Source organism: Cupressus sempervirens, chromosome 5, assembly GCF_028749045.1.
Source record: "Cupressus sempervirens isolate cs-2001-9-10 chromosome 5, ASM2874904v1, whole genome shotgun sequence".
NCBI classification, from domain to species: domain Eukaryota; kingdom Viridiplantae; phylum Streptophyta; class Pinopsida; order Cupressales; family Cupressaceae; genus Cupressus; species Cupressus sempervirens.
Window position 1 is genome coordinate 391,768,023 of NC_143122.1, and position 17,519 is coordinate 391,785,541.

Below are 17,519 nucleotides of genomic sequence, written 5' to 3' on the forward strand. Positions count from 1 at the left end.
TTTCTTACCCCTGATCTTTTTCCCCTGGTGCTTGCAAGTGAATGTGGATTTTATAAATATTTAATATATTAATAAAATATGAACATTTGCCTTTTAGTGATTAAAAAAAAGAAAACACAAGCTACAAAATAGATTAAAAAATAAATAAATAGAAATCACCTTGGTAGAAATTACAGTTTCTAGATCTGTACATTTTCCATCCTTTTGGAATGGTCCCATTGTATGAACAAACTATGTTACCATTAATGATATACAAAAAAAATAATGGAAAGGACAATACGATGAATTGGAAGCACTCCAATATATATATATATATATATATATATATATATATATATATATATATATATATATATATATATATATATATATATATATATATATATATATATATATATATATATATATATATATATATATATATATATATATATATATATATATATATATATATATATATATATATATATATATATATATATAACCATAAATGATATATAGAAAATAGAATGGCAAGGACAACAAAATGAATTCAAAGCACTCCTATATATGTGTGTGTGTGTGTGTGTATATATATGTAAGTATATATGTATATATGTATGTATGTATACATGTATATATTTATGCATATATATATATATATGTATATATATGCATATATGTATGTATATTTATATGTATGTATATATATATACATACATATAGATAAATATATATACATATATATACATATATGTATGTATACATATGTGTGTACACACACACACACACACACACACACACACACACACACACACACACACACACACACACACACACACACACACACACACACACACACACAAACACACACACACACACACACACACACAATCTTAAATTAGAAGCACTCCAATTTAATGAGATTTTAGCACGTATTTAATGTGAGATTGACAATCTCCTTGCATCTTTCCATATTTCTTCACTTTCTTGTCCTTTCACCTAGATGGAGTTGTGGTAATACCTAATAGATCCTCTTTAAATCTCATATTTTCATGGCGTTAGGCTTAACGTAGGATCTATCATCCTAGGTCTTTCCTTCCATTCATTTAACCACTTGTAATATGCTCTCTGCACCGAAATGGCTATATCTCGAACCTATTTTGGGAACCCAAAGGTTTGGAGCCCTAGTTTTTAGGGGCATAGTACATCCCTGATAAATCAAAGATGTAGTAAAGCCCTAATGGGCCAATCAAGTCCATAGTTCACCCTTGATTGGGACCTATTTTGGATCCTCTATTTGAGTCTCATGTCTGGATACCTTTAGGGTGTTAATTCCTAGGTAGGTTGACCTATGGGAGTTAGTCAATTATGAGATCTATACAAGCCCTTCTATTTTCTCCATTTCACATCACAATCCATTATCCAATTATTCTATGATCAAGCAATCTACAAGCTCAAGCACTCAAGAATTCAAGCTTTCAAGCATTTAAGAATGGATAGGAGCCACCTTCAATATCTCCTTCATTCTATTCAAGATCCTTTGTTTCATCTCTTACATCTATTCATCTTCATCTTCCTGGTACAAATCAATTGGTGAAGTAAGAACATTGCATGTGATTTGAGAGATCCTACTATTGTAAGGTGAATTTGTATTTTTACTTTACATTCATCCTACTTAAATTATTTCAATTCAAAGTAAATTCCTAAGTTGGGGTTTGACTAGGGAAAACCCCCTATCAATAACAAAAACCCTTTTTTTAAAGGTTGTGGATCTTAGATTTGTGAACATGTTGCAAATCTGAATACCCTTCCATCTTTCTTTAGAACTATGAAATCAAAATCAACATTGCACTCTTTTTATCAAGGCCAATTAGGTCTCCCTTGATGCATCAACAATGACTAGGTCACTTGATCATCTACTTTGGCCCTGATAGATCATCTAATGATATCTCGAATTTGTCTGTTGCACAATTTCAGGCCCAGATCTGACGATTCTCATCCATTTTGATCATTACAACAAGGATAAAACAAGATTCTAAAGGTGTTTCCTCTACCTTCTTTATCTTTATAGCATATTTAATTATATCTAACTTTACTTATCATATCATCTAGGGTTTTCAAGGATTTAATTATCTTTTCCCCTCTTCTTCCAAGACCTAGTTAGCATTAGTGTTCCTCTCTTATTTGGTTAGCACTAATCTTTCTGGATCTAGTATCTTAGAATTGGGATTGAAAGGACCTATCTCCTTGACTTCCCTCCTTTTGTTATGTAATATGTTTTTGGACTAATTGCCAACATTCCCCTTTGAGATTCATGACATGGCTTAACTACCTCTTGTGTTCTATAAGTATAGTGGTTGTATAAGGCATTATCAGGTTGATCTTTTGGTATAACAACCCTAGCTTGTAACAAGTGGTATTAGAGCTTGCTGATAGGTTTGAATCTCCTTGGTTAATGCTGAGGGGGGATTGTTGGACTAACTGCCAATATTCCCCTTTGAGATTCATGACATGGCTTAACTGTCTCCTGTGTTCTATAAGTCTAGTGGTTGTATCAGCCATTAACAAGTTGATATTTTGGTGCAACAAAAACCCTAGCTTGTAAAATGTGTATGGTTATGTGATGAACTTAGGTTTCATATCCTTGATTCAAATTTTCCAGCATTACATCAATTAGTGAACCCAACTTATGACATTTCCACTTTTGATTTGGTATTAGATTTCTTAATAATAGTTAGATCCTTGCATTATCTTGTATTATCTTGTGGTCTCTCTTTCCATGCTTTATATCTTCTTTATATTACATTGTGTTTTGCTTCATATCATAAGGTTTGATTTCTTTTGTGTCTTTTTTCCTTGTTTAATGTATGGGCTTTACTACCCTTAGTCTTACTTATAGAATTCATGTTAGGAAAAGTTGTAGACTCGTGGTCTTTTTTGATCTGGATTTTTCTTCTCCTCATCTTAGAAACCTTAGTGACCCTATGGTTTCTCATGATCCTAATCCTTCTATGGAGCATGACTCTTCCCACTCATTTCATGATGAGGATGAGTCTCTTAGGGTTCCTCCTAAACAAGTTGATAGACTTGCTACTAAGATTGATAAAATGCATGATTGGCTTCTTCAAGATAATCACAATATTGATAACATTGTTTCTTTTGATTCTCTTAAGAAAGTGAGTCGTAATGATGAACATGGTGGTAATCTATTACATGGTCTTACCTTTTCCATACTCATGTTAAGCCTTTAACTCAAGCCTCATTGAACTAGGAATGACTCTAATTGTTTTTATTCTTGACACTACTTTTCTTATTTATTCACCTATCTCTAGAATTTCTACTTATATTTCTCCCATTATGACTACTTACTTTCAAATATCTAATCCTCTTAGTAGTCTTCCTATTATTTCTTTTCCCGTGAGTGTTCCATATATTTCCTTGCCCATGTTACAACCTTCATATAATAGTATTACTTTCACTTATCCTAATCCTCCTACTCTAGTTCCTAGTGTTCCACTTGTAGTTCCTTCTATTCCAACTAATTCATACACTCTTCCTAGTGTATCCTATGTACCTATGTCATCTATTTCTTCTAATGATTCCACTGTCCTTAGTCTTACTCATACTATTTGTTCTTTACAATAAAAACTTGCTTCGTTTACTCAACATAAGTTCAATGTTCCTACATGTGATATGGGTTGTCCTTTGTCTTTTGACATTATCTACACCACTTCTCCTCAACAAGATGATATGCCTCGCCTTGACACCTATAATGGTAAAGGTGATCCTGTGACACATCTTAAGACTTTTCAGGTTCCAAGTAGTGACTATTCTCATGATCATAGGACTTTAACTAAGTTGTTTTATCACAACTTCTGTGACAAAGCTTTGCAATGATATTTTTCATTTCCACCTTATTCTATTTATTGATTTCATAAACTTGCTAATGGATTTATACAACAATTTTGGAATAATATTGGTCCTTATGACTCTTTGACCGATTTGATGTATTATAAACAAGGTCCTAAAGGAGAAAGTGACTAATTTTATTGATAGATTTAAGCATTGACATGCTTAGATTTCTTATCTCATGCCTAATATTGATATTTAACATATGTTTATTGTGAATTTACTAAAATAAATTAGAGATAAGATTTAGCTTACTAAGTTTATTTCCTTTTCACAACTTTGCGTGCAACACTTCATCATTATCAATTACAAGTGAGTTAGTTTGAGAGCACCACTCCAATGACTCCTATACATGTTGATAAGAGTGATGCCACACCTAATCATAAAAATTCTAGAAACATAACAATTATATCAAGATTAACAAAGCCATGAATATAGTAGATGAACAAGTAGTTGTTGCATCTCAAGGTGTCATTGCTTCTTCCTCTATTTTTCAGAGAAATTGTAAGTTCACTCATCTTTCTTAGTCTTTAAATTCTATTATGAGTTGGTTGGTTAGATCTAATATGATTACACTTCCTTTGATTAAAATGCTTGTTCCCTCTAGTACATCAAGTCTGTACTATAATCCTAACACATTTTGTCAATATCATCGTCAACCCGACCATGATACTGAGGTGTGTTATCCTTTGAAACATATGATTCATGATTTGATTGATTCTAATGCCTTATCTATTGATAGTCATGATACTAGAAATAAATCTATGGATCCTCCCAATTATTTAAATCTATTCTAATCCTTTACCTCAATGCACTACTAATAATATTGTTCAACACTCTTCTTGTACTTCTCCTAATGTGAATGTTTCTTATGATATACTACAACAAGAGAATGACAATATTGTTAATGATGTGGAATGTGTAGTTCAACCTCCATATCCACCTAAGAAAGACATTCCCTCTATATTTAATGACCATCCTAAACCTAAACCTAATCATTGTTGGCATTAAGTTATGTTTTCCATTAGTGACAACACTTATTCATAATTTTATATGGTTACCAAGTTCATCATTCAGTCTCTAGTTCATATTGAGCATTCAGTGGTTCCCAAGTAAGTTCAGCAGTTCAATAGTTCACACCGAGCATTCCAGAGGTTACCGAGTGAAAATAGATAGTGTGTAGTCCAACAGCTATCAGCAAGCAATTAGTGGTTATCGAGCTTCGCAGTATTTACCAAGTCATTAGTTGCTGTGATGTGAAGCCAATATTTACCGAGTGATGGATAAGTAGTGTTTACCGAGTGCAAGTAAGGTAAACATAGTATTCAGTTCTTATCGAGTTACACTATATCTACCGAGTCTCCAATGTTCACCAAGTTCGAAGCTATGTTGAGTGACTAGTATGGACCGATCCTCTACTTCTACCGAATGCATGATGATGTCGAGTAATGCAGTGGATGTTGAGTATCAGAAGGTCACCAAGTCAGCCATTCAGAACCCAAGTTTCTACATTTGGGTCGACTCAGTAATATTTGTGTTAAGTTATGTTTTGGCCGACCTTGCAAATATGAGAATTGGAATGGTATATATGTAATGTATTGTATCATTCTTAGACATGTGAAGAGAAGTAATGTTTTGAGAAGAGTGAATGCAAATCAGCAGCATAGCAGAGTATTCATCAAGGTCTATAAGGAGAAGTAAAGTTATATCTTTCACAAGAGGTGATATGTACTTCAAGGATCTAATAATCAATCAAGTTGTAAGTCAGATCTACCATTTCATCCTAATAGGTGAATTAGATTCAAATCCTTTAACAGGGTAGACTTAACAGTCTTTCTTTAAATCTCTTAACATAGTGCATACTTCATTGTATGTTTGTAAAACCTCTAACAAGGTGGACCTAGCAATCCTAATTGCTCCTAACAGGGAAAATCATTAGAAGTGATCATTGTAAGCCTTAACAAGCCAACCTTATACTACAGTATTGAAGTTTTGTGGGTACCATCCCCACCCCAATTTTACTTTCTATTTGGAAGGTTTCTAGGTCACCAAATATTGTGTTCATGTGCTATGAATGTTTATCTTTCAATTTCTCATGCATGCAATAGATTAGATGAATTAATGGTGAATGGATTATATTGATTAAGTGTTGAATTTGTTAAAAAAAAATGAGGTTACTAATTCACCCCTCCCCTCTCAGTAACCTAGCTAGTCTTGATTATTTCCAACAATTGGTATTAGAGCTTTATGGTTCTCAAGATAGAGTTTGATAGCTTGAGCAAAGATCAAGGACAATGGAGATATTTAGACTTGACAAAGTTATTGACAATGAGAAGCTAGATCTAGAGATGGCCATAGCTCAACTCAAGGAAGCAAAACAACATCTTTTCCAATCCCTAAAAAGAAGGAAGGAACTTGCAAAACAAATGAATGACCACCAGTATGTTGAAGAAATGTTGAAGACTTTTTCACTTCAAGTAGTTTAGATGAAGCAAATGAGACAATCAAAAGAACTCCTAGAAAAGAATGGCTCCCTACAAGAAGAGGTAAGAAAATTGAAAAGAGAACAAGAAATTCAGTCAATAAGATTGTGTAAAATCTTGGAACAAAGGAATAAGGCAAGTGAAGACTTGGAGGCAAGGAACAATGAAACTCAAAATCAATCCTTTCAGCAAGAAAGTCTTATCAATTGACTCTCCAATGCAAATGAGGAAATCATGAGTCTGAGATCTAAAAATGAAAGGTTAAGAAATGATTTAAGCACTGAAAGACAAATCAATGAAAGATTGAAAGTTGATATGAATTCTAAAAAGAAACTCAATGAAAGAATAATGAAATTCCAAGCAAACATGGATCAATTGAATCAACAAAGTGAGCAGAATCTTTATAGGCAAAAGGGTAAAGCAAGACTTGGATACAAAGAAGAAGGTGAATCCTCCAAACAAGGTGCTCAAAAGAATCAAAGACCTACTTGCAATCACTATGCTAAGATAGGTCATACATAAAACAAATGTTGGAGTAATGGAAGGGTAAAATTCAATGGAAAATGCTACAATTGTAGTCAACATGGTCATAAAGCTAATGAATGCAAGAAGAAACCAAAGTTTGAAGGTAAGTGTCACAAATGCAAGAAACAAGGTCACAAGGCATCTGAATGCAGATCTAAACCATTCAATCTAGTTGAACAATTTGTAAAGGCAATATTTGGTTGGGACTACAATACTTGGTGTAGATGTCATTACTGTGGAGAATATGGACACATTGGCATAAACTATGCAAGGCATCACTTATGAAAGAAGGATACAACAATAAGATGTTATACATGCACTGAACTTGGTCATATAGCTAAGAATTGCATGAATATAGGAAAGGTTGAATATGAAAAGAAAGTTAAAGCTAATAACATTAGGAAGTAGATGAGACAAAAGTGGATTCCCAAATCTACCAAAAAAGCTAATTCAAATGCTAGTCATGCTTCTCAAGAAGTGGGTGACTCCACCAATTCCAATTAAGTTCTTAAGGAAGAACTAGAACTATATCTTCAAGCAACATCTTAAGTAGTTCCAATGAATGAAAGAAAAAGATCCAAATAGTAATTGTAGATACAAAGGGATTACAAAAAGTTTAGCATCAATATTTACCAAGCGAGGTCAAGAGTAACAAGTTTTGTTTGGTCACTGAGTTACAAGGTTCTACCAAGTTATTTGGACAGATAGTGGATGATAGCCTATCAAGCACTATGACATTATGGCTCTCTTCGTACCGAGAATTAATTGAAGGTTTTCATCAAAAGGGTAGAATTTTGACTTCATTTTCACCGCAAATTAAGTCTATCTAGAGAAAAGTAATTTTTAGAGCATCTAGGCAATCTTGAGCATAGTTTGCAGTGAAATTTTTGAAGAAAAATTTATCAGTCTATCGAGCGATCATGGCATCCACCACCACCAATAGCAAGGAGAAGAAAGGTTCAGAGATGTTAGTGCGTGGTGTCAAATGGAAGGCTCCAAACTTCAAGCTAGTGCCATCAATTACATAATCACTCGACCCTAATGGAGCTCAATCTCAAATTTTGCCAAAGGTACTCCTCATAAATGATATTCGTACTCATTTTAAATGTGTTGTGCAAGAAATTGGAACCCTAGAAATGGATAGTGCCCTAGGTGAATTGTGTGTGAATAGAACCCTCAAACCTGAGCATAAACACTTAGAGGAGAAAGGCTTGACCCACATTTTGCACCTACCAAGGAACTTCCAAATCAAGTGGATTAGGTATATTTTGAGTTGAGTGCATAGTGGTTAGCTATGGTTAGAAAAACCCATCTTGATAACAAAGAAGATGATTCATAAAATCATAGGTCTCCCTATGCTCAACAAAGTCAAGGTTACCAAAACCCTAGGTCAGGATGAGCTACAGAAGAAAACCCTAGCTAAATGGGACAGTAGAGGACTAAAGATCAGTAATGTATCTAACATGGAACTTAGGTTTGGTATTCATATCATTGCACATAAGATATATAGCTCTAGTAGATTGAATAGTGTGTCATGTGAGGCTGTGGACTTAGCATACAAGGTTGCAAAGAAGAATTTGGAGTATGATTTGGAAGACCTAATATTGAAACAGTTAAACAAGAACATGGAAAGTGTAAGGACTTTGAAGAATAATCCATGCAAATTTGGCTCTTTGTTAACTTGTTTGTTCTTTTATGTACAAATTTTTTTCCCATCCAAAGGATCAGTGGTATGGAGAAATGATACCACAGTTTTGTACCAAATCAATGAATTTATTATAGAAATGGGTGAGAATTTTGAGAGTATAATGGATAACTATTTTGAAGTTTTTAAGGAGAAAATGAATAACAAGTTTCAAATTCCACCAAAACTAGTTGAAGACTATAAGGACAATGTTTGTTTCATGGTTGATTGTGACAGGGTATATATTTAGGCAGTTGGACCTAGAATTGTATGGGTGAAACCTCTTCCCTACGAGGTTAATATTGATGAAACCAAAGAGATAATTGAAGCCTTGGTGAATGAGCCAGTAGATCCAAAGTTACCTATCTTTGGAACATATGATGATGCAAAGGCTAGAATAGAGCTTGAGATCAAGCTACCTCAGGCGGTAAGCAAAGGTAAGAGGAAGATAGCAAAGTTGAAAACTACTAATGCCCCTCTTATGCTTATCGAGGGAAAAGGAGAAGATGAAGAAGAGTCTGAGGATGAAGAGCAGGAATTAGAAAAGGAGGAAGAGGTTGTAAGAAAGAAAGGCAAGGTGATTATAACCAAGCCTCCTGAAGCCTCAACAACTATGTTTACCAGGAGATCTAAGAAGAAAGGAGGTAGTGAAGTTGTGCTTGTTAAGCCCCCTCTCACCTTCCAAGAGAGATTTGTGCAATTAGAAGAAGGTGCAGGTATCACAAATTTCAAAGCTTTAAAGTATGAAACAAGAATTGATGCAGAGAAAATGCAGATTGAGGAGCTAGTGCTAACTAAGATGGGAAAATGGAAATATTCCCCAGATCAAATTGCCCCTCAGATTTCCAATGAATTATTGGCAATGTTGAAACCTAGATGGGAATCAATTGTCCAAAAAGCAAAGGATATATATGAGCAATCTCCAAGACAATTGCTATCGAGTCTTAATAATGCAGAAGTTAAGGGAGCAATGAAGGATAATGAAGGTAAAATGATGATCAGATTTCATACCTGTTTGATTTTGGTCAAAGATATTGAGCATGTAGTTAAAGATTCTATTTCTATGTGGAAAAATATTTATCATTTACACAAACCAAGTGAGGATCTAGTGGAAATAAATGATGATGATAGTGACAATGATGAAGAAGATAACACACCTTGTGTCACTATTGATGCTGAAGATTATCATGTAGTGATGAAGGATGGTGAAGAAGAGAAGGAGGAAGAAGTTGATGAGAAAGACAAGGATGGAGAAGAAGAAGAGAATGATCCATTAAGGATACCTGCACAAGTCATAGCCTTCCTTCCTCACTCTCCACCAAAGACTGCTACATCATCTGGCATGGAGAAAACTTTAGCAAGTGTGATTGCAACCACCATAGATACATCATCTTATCAATCACTATTTGCTACCTCTTAGCTCCACGTATCAATAATGGAAGTGTCTACCACTTCATCCACTGAGCTGTACCCCTTCTCTTCATTAGCTCCTGAGTCAGGGACATCAGCAATATGTACAACATCAAGTTCTACAATTTTGTTAACTTCAATTTTGCATGCTCTTGTAAGTACTTCATCTGTAAATACTTCTACCAGTTCTCCTATAGTATGTACTTCAGTCAGTGTTCCACCTATTATTACTTCAATTTTAGGTAGCACTTCAATTTTGGATTCTGTTAGCACTCCTGTCAGTATTCATTCATTGGGCCCTATTCAAGTTTTCATTGCAAGTCCTACTATCTCTACAATTGTTTTTGTTTCTAAGTCCAAGGCAGTAATATTAGAAGTAGAACCAAGGACACCCCTTAAAATTCTGCTTACTGGAAAAGAAATTGATGAAGATATAGACTTGGACAAAGAGATTATAATTCCTAAGTTGGATCTTGATAATGCTACTATAGAAAAAATGAGATTGGTTAGCCAACTTCTGGAATAGAAAGCCAGGCATAAGTAGTTAAGAGAGGAAAGGGATAGAGAGTTCAAAATAATTGAGAGTGCAAAGAATATTTTGACAGAAGCTATAGGCATGGATGTTGATTCATCTCAATATATTTTGCTACAGTTAGAGGAAGCAATTAATAAATTTAGTGAGGACTCTACTAGTCAAGTTGATTGAAAAAGTCGAGAAAAAGTTTGACAATAAGGTGCTTGAGCACATTGCTCAACACATTGCTATTAATCAGGTAGAGCTTTCCTCAATTTTGGCTAATCTTGAAAATTTACTTACCAATGTAAAATATCTTTTTGCCAAACTTTGTGATGTTACTGAGTACACTAATGAAATAAAAGATAAACTAAATAAAATTGATAAGGATTTGAAGGCCAACACCCAAAAGTTGCAGCTTGACCCCAGTTCAAGCTCTGCACATCACATAAAGGTTAGATTTTTATTAGACCTATAGGTTGAATTATTGAGAGAGGAAGCAAGGATCAAGTCTACATTAATAAACATCCAAAACATGATCCTACCAATGATGGACACAATGCAGAAACATATTACTTATTCAAAAACATTGATCCATGATAACAATTTTTCTATTGCAGACCATATGATTGAACTTTCAATAGAAATTCAAGTGGCACTTCACACCTACAAAATTTTGCAAGAGAACTAGGATAAGACATTAGCTCTTATTCTCAAGGTACACTTTGAGTTTCTCTCACATTTTAGTGTCTCTATATAAGTATGGTGTGAATAAATGTTTGGCATTATTGTCAAAAAGGGGGAGAGAAAGAAATATTTGTAGAGACATATGTACAATACATAATAATAAAGAGAGACTTGTATATATAGTATGGTACTATTCCTTATATAATATGTACACTATATGGGGGAGATATGTGCAAATGTATATACAACAGGATTACAAAGACAAATTTTGAAAAATCAAAATAAAAAAAATCAGCATGTCATTGTACATATATTTTTGGCTAATAAGTGTTTTTGTCACTAATGCCAAAGGGGGAGATTGTTGGCATTAAGTTATGTTTTCCATTAGTGACAAAACTTATTCATAATTTTGTAGGGTTACCAAGTTCATCATTCAGTCTCCAGTTCATACCAAGCATTCAGTAGTTGCCAAGTAAGTTCAGCAATTCAGTAGTTCACACTGAGCATTCCAGAGGTTATCAAGTGAAAATAGACAGTGTAAAGTCCAATAGTTATTACTAAGCGGTTATTGGTCACTGAGCTTCACATTATTTATCGAGTCATCAGTTGTTGTGTTGTGAAGCCAATATCTATCAAGTGATGGGATAAGCAGTGTTTACTGAGTGCAAGCAAGGTAAACATAGTATTCATTTCTTATCGAGTTACACTATATCTATTGAGTCTCTAATGTTCACCAAGTTCAAAGCTATGTTGAGTGACTAGTATGGACTGAGCCTCTACTTCTACCGAATGCATGACGATGTCGAGTAATGCAGTGGACGTTGAGTATCACAAGGTCACCAAGTCAGCTATTTAGAACCCGAGTTTCTACATTTGGGCCGACTCAGTAATATTTGTGTTATGTTTTGGCCAACCTTGCAAATATGAGAATTGGAATGGTATATATGTAATGTATTGTACCATTCTTAGACATGTGAAGAGAAGTAATGTTTTGAGAAGAGTGAATGTGAATCAGCAACAGAGCAGAGTATTCAAAAAGGTCTATAATGAGCACTAAAGTTATATCTATCACAAGAGGTGATCTGTACTTCAAGGATCTATTCAACAATCAAGTTGTAAGTCAGATCTATTGTTTCATCCTAACTATTGAATCAGATTCAAATCTTTTAACAGGGTAGACTTAATAGTCTTTCTTTAAATCTCTTAACAGAGTGCATACTTCATTGTATGTTTGTAAAACCTCTAACAAGGTGGACCTAGCAGTCCTAATTGCTCCTAACAAGGCAGATCATCAGAAGTGATCATTATAAGCCTTAACAGGCCAACTTTATATTGCAATATTGAAGTTTTGTGGGTATCATCCCCACCCCAATTTTACTTTCTATTTGGAAGGTTTCTGGGTCACCAAATATTGTGTTCATGTGCTATGAATGTTTATCTTTCAGTTTCTCATGCATGTAGTAGATTAGATTAATTAATGGTGAATGGATTATATTGATTAAGTGTTGAATTTGTTAAAAGTTTTTGAGGTTACTAATTCACTCCTCCCCTCTCAGTAACCTAGCTAGTCTTTATTATTTCCAATAAATCATAAGTATATTAGGGCTCTTGTTATTTCATTTACTGATGTAGATATTTTCAAGGTTCTTGATGGTCCTCTTTATATTTCTACTCAGATTTCTAAATATCCTTCTTATGGGTGTCTTATTGATCCCACTTCTATGATTAATGTTATTATTGAGGAACATTTATATGCTAAGCAAAAACATCATGATTTCTATGATTCAACTGATACTTGGATTTAGAAATGTAATGGTTTCTTGTATCCACCTCAAGGTTCTATTTCTTTTCCTGTTTAGCCATGTAGTAAAGTGGTGAATAGTACCTTTGTCATCATTCATGGTTTCTATCAATTCCAAATGAAGCTTAGTTTACCTTGGTTGACTTCGGGGCAAGCCATTACTTCCCCTATCCATCAGTGTATTACATTTCCTTATGATGGTGATATTAAGATGATAAATCATAGTTTCTATCATCCTTCTAGCCTTGACATTGTCCTACTCTTAATTTATTTTGGACTTCTATTCCTACTACACTTCATACTTGTCAGGATTATACTTTGCAGTCTTATCAAGCTCATAAATGTTGAAATATTTTTTAATTGAGTACGCCTAGGGTCATCTCTTGTGGTCTTATTCCTACACCCTATATTCCTATTTCTTTTGATTCTTCTATTTCTAATGGTCAACCACCTCTTGCATCTATTGATCCTCTTAGTGTAGTTCTTCCCCTAGTGCGATTCATTCTTCTAGTGGAGATCCTTCTTCTAGTGTGGTTCCTCCTTCAACTTCCCAACATGTTGTTGTTCATTTGGTTAGCCTTGACAAGGAACCTATGGTTATTGATCCTTCCTCCTCTCAAAAATCTCTAATAAAACTAAGCATAATTGACATGCTTGTGAACATCAAAAGAACCACCAAGGTCGTGCTAAAGCTCATATGAATGCTTCTCATAAACCCATATCTTGAGAGGAAGTTAATCATACTAATGAGATAATTAGATTTGATATTCCTATTTTGGATTCTATTGCTATTAACTTTGATGAAGAAGATACTTTAGATGATGATGAACACGAGATTATTAATCTTGATGTTGATTTACCTAAAATTATTTTTATGCATCTTACGTTTATGTCTACTCTTGAGCACAGTGACTCTCTTGAGGGTCCTTTAGATTTAGCTATTATTCTTATTTCTTTCAAATGCTATCCACCTTCTTTGATTACTAACCAAGATAAGGGAGGAGGGAAACATGTTTGAAGTGAGTGCTCTATCATAGTAACTTTTTGTATGTTTTCTTGTTGTAATGTGCTTCCCTCGTATCATGTTTACTTAATGTTTGTTTAGATTTCTTTTAAACAACCCTTTTTTCTCCGTTGGCACAAGGTGATAAAGGTAGTAAAACATTGTATGATTCTTATATTTGTATCTCTTTTTTTCCATATGTTGTTCAACATTATGTTATACACATACTATTGTCCATACTTGTATCCCTATGTTGTCTACTTGGATTTCTGATACGGTAGCACCAATTATTTTTGGTCTCCTTGACGATAGTCCAAAAAGAATCTTCCTCGTAACTCTAATGGGTCTTTCTTCCATTTTTTTTTAGTTCTACTTCCTTTAGGGGATGATGATATTTCATAGTTGATATGATATTTTCATGTTATTATATGATCATACTAACCCCAAAGTTAGATCTCCTTGTGTTCTTTATAGGTTACATGCTTATTTCCCTTTATTTGTCTTCTCTTGGGGGAATCTCATAGTGGCAATGTCTCTTGGTAGATATAGGTATACTCCATTAAAGCCATTGCTCCTATTAAAGTGTTAAAAATGAATTTAACATGGGGGTATACACTCTGCTTATTATGCATTCTAGTCATCGGGTAGTGAATAGGGATTTTGAGTATAGCTTGGGGTACCTCGGTGCTTAGTACTTCCTAAGTTATCCTCAAATCTATGCATTTCTACTTCATCCATTTTTTAATGCACACATATTGTGAATCCCTTTATGGATTGTGCACTGTAATGGGCACCCAGGAATGCCCAAAAGCTGAACCAAGGCTGAAATTATATTAATTCTAAAAATGCTGCAATCAAGTACAAAGAGATGTATTCCAAAGGCCAAACCCTAAGGGAATGGCGTCTAGAATGTTACAAGAGAGGATGAACATCCTCTAATGCCAAGAAAGATATGTGATTCACACATCCAAGCTGTTATCAATGCAAGGTATAATCATCCGATACAATAATCCCATGCTAAACAATGAGACTCTCACCCCTATTTATCCTATTCCTTCACCCTTCTAGAAAGAACTAAAACATTAATTAATTGCAAGAGCTAGAAGCTTCTCCTTCCAATAATTAATGCATACCCCAAAAATTCCTTCTTGGCAATAATTAATTAAATCACGAGAGGTTTCCGTCCTTCCAATAATTAATACATACCCTAAAATCTACTCCCTTGTAATTAATAATTAAATTAATTAAATACAAAGTCACCTTTAAATTGAATGACTTTATAAGAAATTAATTTAATTTTTTCTTATCCTCCACTTAGACTTTGGAGAATGTGAGAGCTAAAAATGGGATCATTACAACACAATCCTAAAGAACATATTCTTCATGCACATATTCAATATAGGAAGTGAGCATCCTTTATGTTAGGTCTCTCTTTCCTTTGCATACACATATGCTAAATCTTGTTTATGGATACTACATGATAATTTTTTAATTCCCATACATAGGTAACACAATATTATTGGACCATGCCATGATGATATGAAGAGAGTTGACCTATGGATAGACCCTCTAATGGGTTGACTAGCAGGTTACTACCCCATCAGACTATTCAATGCCATCTTTTGTAGTAGCTCTTTCAATTATTCACATTGGGGTGAGCACTCTACTAGGAAAGATAATAACTCTCCTTTTTTCTCTACTTCTTTTAGTCAGTGGTCTAGGAGTAAGAAAATTCTCAATCCCTTGGGGGCTTGATTAATTCTTGCCTCCTTGATTGTAATAAGAGTATCTTATGCTCTGTTCTCTACTTTACCAAAACTTTCGATCAATTCCATAGTCTCGCTAAAGTGGGAGATAAATGTATCATCTTAAATTGGAAGAATTATAGTTTAATGAAGGTTTAGCACCTATTTAATGCACGATTGTTAATATCCTTTCATATTCCCTTCTTTATTCCTTTTCTTATCCTTTCACCTAGATGGAATTGGGGTAAAACCTAATAGATTCTCTTTAAATCTCATATTTTCATGGTGTTAGACTGGAGGTAGGATCTATCCTCCTAGGTCTTTCCTTCCCTTCATATAACCACTTGGAATCTACTCTCTGCATCAAAATGGCCATATCTCAGACTTTGTGCTTGATTAATGGGATCTAGGACCTATTTTGGGATTGCAGATGGATCTTAGAGGTTCTAGGCTCTGGTTGTCAAAGGCATTGTACACCCCTAATTGGACCCTATTTTGCATCCTCTACTTGAGTCCCATGTTTGGATACCTTTAAGATGTTAATTCTTAGGTAGTTTATCTTGCGAGAATTAGTCAATTTTGAGCTCTATATAATCCCTTCCATTTTCTCCATTTCACATCACAATCCACAATCCAAGTATTCTATGATCAAGCAATCTAAAAGATCAAGCATACAAGTTTTCAAGATTTGAAGTCTTCAATCATTCTTTTAATCATCCTCCATTGAAGTTCAAGAATTAAAACACTTAAGCCATTATGGGAACCATTGTTAATATCTCCTTCAATCTATTCAAGATCCTTTGTTGCATCTCCTACATCTATTCATGATCCAAATTGGTGAAGTAAGCACATTACATGTGATTCAAGAGATCCTACTATTGTAAGGTGAACTCATATATTCACTTTACATTCGTGCTATTTCAATTCAAGGGTAATTTTTAAACTAGGGATTGACCGAGGAGAATCCCCATCAACAACAAAAACCCTTTTTAAATTAGAGGTTGTAGATCTCAAATTGGCAAACATGTTGTAGATCTGAATACCCTTTTCAATTTTCTTGGAACATCATAATCAACATTACACTCATTCTATCAGAGCCGACTAGGTCACTCTTGACGCATCAACGGTGACCAGGTCACCCCTGATCATTTAGTTTGGCCCCAACAAATCATCAAACAATTTTTGGGTTTTGTCTAGTGCATAATTCTAGGCCCATATCTGATGATTCTTATCCATTTTGATCATTACAAAAAGCATTAAAATATATTCTAAAGGTGTGTCCTCTACCTTCTTTTTCTTTTCATCATATTTACTTATATCTAGCTTTAGCTTATCATATAATCTAGGGTTTTCAAATATTTGTTTATCTTTCCCCTTATTCTTCCTAGACCTAGTTTGCATTAGTGCTCCTCTCATGTTCGATTAGAACTAATATTTATGGATACGGTCTCATAGAATTGGGATTGAAAGGACTTATCTCCTTCACTTCCCTCTCTTTGTTATGTAATGTGTATGGATAAAGCATGATCAAAGTAGTAATTTTGTCACATTACCAATCATGCTCCCTTTGGCATGATTTTCCCTCTTAAGCCAACTAAGATTATTAGCCTAAAAGTGAGAAAGCATAGCACATTTTAAATATTATGAAAATTAAAAAGAGGTGAATGAAGTACAATTCAATAATTATGAAAGTAACTCCCCAAAAATAACCAATACTTTAAAATAATCTCACATTATTTGAAAAACAAGATGATAAGTAATCTAAAGTTCATTAGC